The 6,061-nt window shown below is 42.1% G+C and overlaps 1 long non-coding RNA gene across 1 annotated transcript in view; it reads right to left on the reverse strand.

Annotated features, from left to right (window-relative positions):
* Positions 1–3,613: 3,613 nt before the first annotated feature.
* Positions 3,614–6,061, reverse strand: part of LOC125139848 — a 7,251-nt gene continuing 4,803 nt past the window's right edge. The window contains exon 4 of the long non-coding RNA XR_007138987.1: positions 3,614–3,984. This is a non-coding gene — a long non-coding RNA (uncharacterized LOC125139848). The remainder of the gene's footprint in view (positions 3,985–6,061) is intronic.

Here is a 6,061-nt window from a genome sequence, read left to right on the forward strand (position 1 = left end):
ATATATATATATATATAAAAAAAGACCGTATATTTCAGATCATGTAAATGCTCGAGAGAGACATGTTGAGAGCCGAGTGCAGAGAGAAGAACTGTAGCAGGCTCGAGTTGGCACTGTGCCAGCCAGACAGACCGGAAGCTCCGGTTTGATTCTCGATGTCTGTTTGAGCATGCAATTTGTTTCTTTATGCTGGTAAAGGGTTCTTTCTGTCTTTCTTTCTTTCTTTCTTTCTTTCTTTCTTTCTTTCTTTCTTTTTTTCTTTTTAGAGGATGTCTTTGGACATTTTCAGCTTTAAAGAATTAAAAACGACAGAATTATTTGAGAAAAATTGAGCTTTTCATTTAGGGCAAAAATTGGAAGTAAGTAGTTCATATAAGTAAGTGTAGGTTTTTTTGTTCATTACGATGGAGGTTTTGTATAATATCATCATCATCATCATCATCATCATCATCATCATCATCATCATGCTCATACAACTTCACCAGTAAGTCCACTAAATTTCTATTCTACAATAAAACACTTTCACGCCACTGAAAAAAAAAAAGACTGCTAAAGTAAATGAAATAAATTTGACTCAGAAGATAACGTAATCAATCATCTATTAAGAATGCTTACGTGAATAAAAATAATATTTAATACTTTTACACATGCAGAAAAATAACAGTTGTTATGTAACAAACACACTTTCTCAAGAGGGAGAAAATATTTTATGCTTCTTTAACATAAATAATGATTCTGCTTGTACACACTTTAATAAAAGTTATTATTAAATAGCTGGGAAAATATCTGACATATTTATAGTAAATGAGAAATTATTACTAGAAGGAGGAGAAATAGACTTGATGATTTACAACGAATGGATTTCTGACAGAAAGCAAAATAAATACATTTGCTAATTCATAAAAAATAAAAAATAAAAGTAAATCAATAAAAGTGAGCCAATAGATTTCAATATAAATGAAAAAGGGATCAAATAATTTTAGCACATCAGCCATAAATACAACCGAGAGGAAATTCTTGGGTTATTTTGAGTCAGTGCCTTTCTTTGGTCACTATAAATAAAATAACATTTAACATGAATTAAACTAATAGTTTATACAGGGAGCAAATACTTTTGCACAAGCAATGTGAATAAAGTAATGTCTGAAGGGGAGCAAATACTTTTGTCTCTTTTCTATAAACATAAATAACTGACAGATCAAACATAAATAAATCTGATGGTGAGAAAATGATTCAGCTTATTTATCGTAAGCAGGGAGTAAATATGAATAGATAAAAGGGAGCTGATACTTTTGCACTCTGATATGCATAAAAGTGATAAAGTTTGTGTCTGTTGAGTTTCTGTCGAATTTCTCGGAGTAGCTGCAGGTTGTAATCAGCCGATATGACGGTCAGGTTGTGTGTGTGTGTGTGTGTGTGTGTGTGTGTGTGTGTGTGTGTGTGTCATTTAGACTCGGTGATCAATCAGATGCTCATTTAGCTTTAATTCATGTAGATGCATCACCTAATACTCATTACAAAGATGCAATTTCCCAGAGTCACTGCAGATTAATGGAGGCATATCTCTACCTGTCTCGCCTGGCCACCGTGTGTGTGTGTGTGTGTGTGTGTGTGTGTGTGTGTGTGTGTGTGTGTGTGTGTGTGTGTGTGTGTGTGTGTGTGTGTGTGTGTGAGAGAGAGAGAGAGAGAGAGAGAGAGAGAGAGAGAGAGAGAGAGAGACTGTGTGTGTGTGTGAGAGAGTAGAGCGAGATACGAGATAGATAGAGAGGACTGTGTGTTTGTGTGTTGTGAGTGATAAGAGAGAGAGAGAGATAGAGGGAGAGAGAGACACGAGGTTTTGAGAGAGAGAGTACTGTGTTGTGTGAGAGAGACGAGAGTAGATAGAGATGCGAGATAGAGCGAGAGTGTCTGTGTGTGTGTGTGTGTGTGTGTGTGTGGGTGTTGTGTGTGGTGTGTGTGTGTGTGTGTGTGAGACGAGATAGAGACGAGAGAGAGAGAGAGAGAGAGAAGCAGACGAGTCTGTGTGTGTTTTTGTGTTTTGTTTGTGTGAGAGAGCAGAGAGAGAGATCGAGAGAGAGAGAGAGATAACACTCTTGTGTGTGTTTGTGAGAGAGAGAGAGAGAGAGAGAGAAGAGAGAGAGAGATAGTGTGTTTTGTGTGTGTTGTGTGTGAGAGAAGAGAGAGAGAGGGAAGAGAGAAGAGACCTGTGTTTGTGTGGTGAGAGAGAGAGAGAGAGAGAGAGAGAGAGAGAGAGTGTGTGTGAGTGTGTGTGTGTGTGTGTGTGTGAGAGAGAGAGAGAGAGAGAGAGAGTGTGTTTGTGTGTGTATGAGAGAGAGAGAGAGAGAGAGAGAGAGAGAGAGTGTGTGTGTGTGTGTGTGTGTGTGTGTGTGTGTGTGTGTGTGTGTGTGTGTGAGAGAGAGAGAGAGAGAGAGAGAGAGAGAGAGAGAGAGAGAGAGAGAAACACACTGATCTGCAGCATGGTTTAGTGACAATAATAAACAAAGACAAAAATGAAATTAAAAACTTTATTAAAGATGAAAACATCAGCAGGTTTAAGTGGCTGCTGTGTGAGTTAAATGCTCTTTTTAATTGTGTGCATTCATAAAAAAGCATTACGTCTGATTTCTCTATCCATAACAACATCTTATAACACATGTATAAAATAATTACTCCATTCCAATTCCTCAGTAAAGGTGTTTACATCCTGTCTTCCCAGACGGCGAACACACAGCAATGTGCGAACAAAAGCAGAGAGAGAACTTTTATGTCGACTTCTTTTCCACCTCGACATTAAAAAAAAAAAAAAAAAAAAAGCCACATGGCACAGGAAGTGCCAACACACAAAGTGGCACAGTGCTGCCTGGCATTACAGTTTACACACTGAGCATGAAAGGCAAAGAAAAAAAAATCAGGACCTCGACTGTCTTTCCGCTCGACCGAAGCGGCAAAGCGTTTAGAAGAAGCCACATGAGCCTTCAAAGATGTTTCGGAGTCATCCAGGGTTTTTAACGTGACGCGTCCGATTTCATTTTTTTTCCCCGATTTTTTTCGTTTCTAAAGTTCTCGCTCTCGAGTCCGTTCTGAAATAATACACAGTCTGTGCTGTTAGTGGTTACGGCCCGTCAGAAGGATCAGTAGCAGTTAAAGAAAGTGCATTCCTCCGGACGAGTAAACGATGGTGGGAATTTCAGACTGTCTGAGAGAAAAAGGGAATGAAAATAAATGTGTACATTTGAAGGTAGCTGGAAATCTAAATCGGAGTGAAAACGTTATTTAAAAGGAGAAGCACTAATTCAACAAATATATGAATCCGAATAATAAAAGACGGTAAATAATAATAATAATAAAAAAATAAATAAAAATGATGTTTATTAGGGGGGCACGGTGGCTTAGCGGTTAGCACGTTCGCCTCAAACCTCCAGGGTTGGGGTTCGATTCCCGCCTCCGTCTTGTGCGTGGAGTTTGCATGTTCTCCCCGTGCCTCGGGGGTTTCCTCCGGGTACTCCGGTTTCCTCCCCCGGTCCAAAGACATGCATGGTAGGTTGATTGGCATCTCTGGAAAATTGACCGTAGTGTGTGAGTGTGTGAGTGAATGAGAGTGTGTGTGTGCCCTGTGATGGGTTGGCACTCCATCCAGGGTGTATCCTGCCTCGATGCCCGATGATGCCTGAGATGACCCGAGGTAGTTTGAATAAGCGGTAGAAAATGAGTGAGTGAGTGAGTGAGTGAGTAATGTCTATTATCTCGCTGCTCTCTGTTTGTACGTTAGAGTTCGTTTCGTCGATCTTCAGTTTGGCTGCTTTTGTGAGAGAATCACGGCAAACGTATAGCGCCGGTAATGACTTCTTGATCTCGTCTCTTATCTCGTCTCTTATCTCGTCTTACAAGCGACGAGTCTGTCTGAGGAGATGAGCCTGTTTCGCTCGGTCGAACGATTAAATCATGGAGATGAAAAGAGAAATAATGTAAACGAGCGAATCTTGTCTGAAAGAAATAAGCAGAACACACACAGTATAGTGAATGTATACAGGAGGAAATGGTGTAGCAGGTCGAACACGGACACGTGTAGAGTTACAGTGGAAATGAACTCCAAAGATTAGAAATGAACAATATTTACAAGTCAAAAAGCCAAAAGAGGAAAAAAAAGACAGAATTTAGGTGACAAATTGTGTTGGATGTCATTCCCAGGTGAAGTGTGGGTCGGTAAGTGGGGATTAGTTCAAAGTGCAAGCAGGAGTGTGTGTGGCGGGAGTGTGTGTGTGTGTGTGTGTGTGTGTGTGTGTGTGTGTGTGTGTGTGTGTGTGTGTGTGAGAGAGAGAGAGAGAGAGAGAGAGAGAGAGAGAGAGAGAGAGAGAGAGAGAGAGAGAGACTGGAGAATGTCTGTCTTAGTAAATATTACTGAGAGTGACACACACACACACACACACACACACACACACACACACACACACACACACACACAGACACACAGATCCAGCACTGGCTCCAGACAGGGAAACACTTGGTTTACCCATGCTACAATTTTTTTTCCTCAGTGTGGAACTGTGTCCAGTGTATTGTGGTTTGACTGCTTAGGGGAAGTGGTTTAGCTAAATACACACACACACACACACACGCACACACACACACACACACGCACACACACACACATGACTATGCTTTGATAGTAGGATCCCTGCTTTACACTTGGCTGTGAACAGAGACAGATCGAGCGAGATGTGATTGGGAGTGAGTCTGAACACTCGGTGTGTTCGAGTCGCTCCGCTTCACTCCGCTTCACTCTGCTTCACTCCGAGCCTCTTATGGACTTATGCATTAAAACGATTTATGCAGCTGAAGTCACAGAGCTTTAAGGTATTGGACATGAGGAGATCTTCAGGAAACACAAGCTACTTACCAGAAATAGAGTCAAAATAGCTGGGGGATGATAACAGGGATTAGTGTTAGTGTTAGTGTTAGTGTGAATGAGCAATTAGAATAAAGACTGAACACACACTACCACTTCAACTACAAACACCTACAAACACCTACATGAACACAACACGAACACAACATGAACACAACATGAACACAACACGAACACAACATGAACACAACATGAACACAACACGAACACAACATGAACACAACATAAACACAACACGAACACAACACGAACACAACACGAACACAACACAAACACAACATGAACACAACACGAACACAACATGAACACAACATGAACACAACATGAACACAACACGAACACAACACGAACACAACATGAACACAACATGAACACAACACGAACACAACATGAACACAACACGAACACAACATGAACACAACATGAACACAACATGAACACAACACGAACACAACATGAACACAACACGAACACAACACGAACACAAGATGAACACAACACGAACACAACACGAACACAACACGAACACAACACGAACACAACACGAACACAACATGAACACAACATGAACACAACACGAACACAACACGAACACAACATGAACACAACACGAACACAACACGAACACAACACGAACACAACACGAACACAACATGAACACAACAAGAACAAAACAGGAGGGGGGAGCAAGGCACATGGCGAGGCAGGTGGGGGGAGCAAGGCACATAGCGAGGCAGGTGGGGGAGCAAGGCACATGGCGAGGCAGGTGGGGGGAGCAAGGCACACAGCGAGGCAGGTGGGGGAAGCAAGGCAGATGGCGAGGCAGGTGGGCGGAGCCAGGCACAGGGCAAGGCAGGTGGGCGGAGCAAGGAACAGGGTGAGGCAGGTAGGGGGAGCAAGGCACACGGCGGCACAGCCAGAGAGGGCAGAGCGACGTCCACAGCCGAGCCAGAGGGCCGAGCACAATCCTTGACACACCGCGGCCAGACCCACGTCTCAAAGACCAGAACAGGTGGGAGGGCGGGAAAAATCCTCCGTCACTGAGCAACAAATAAACAAAACTATCCATGGGGCAAAATACAGGCCTGTCGTTCGGTGTTTGTTTATTTCCCATCACATTTTATTAGATCTGTAATTTTATTACCAACAAGTTGT

The sequence above is a fragment of the Tachysurus fulvidraco genome, chromosome 1, assembly GCF_022655615.1.
Source record: "Tachysurus fulvidraco isolate hzauxx_2018 chromosome 1, HZAU_PFXX_2.0, whole genome shotgun sequence".
NCBI lineage: Eukaryota > Metazoa > Chordata > Actinopteri > Siluriformes > Bagridae > Tachysurus > Tachysurus fulvidraco.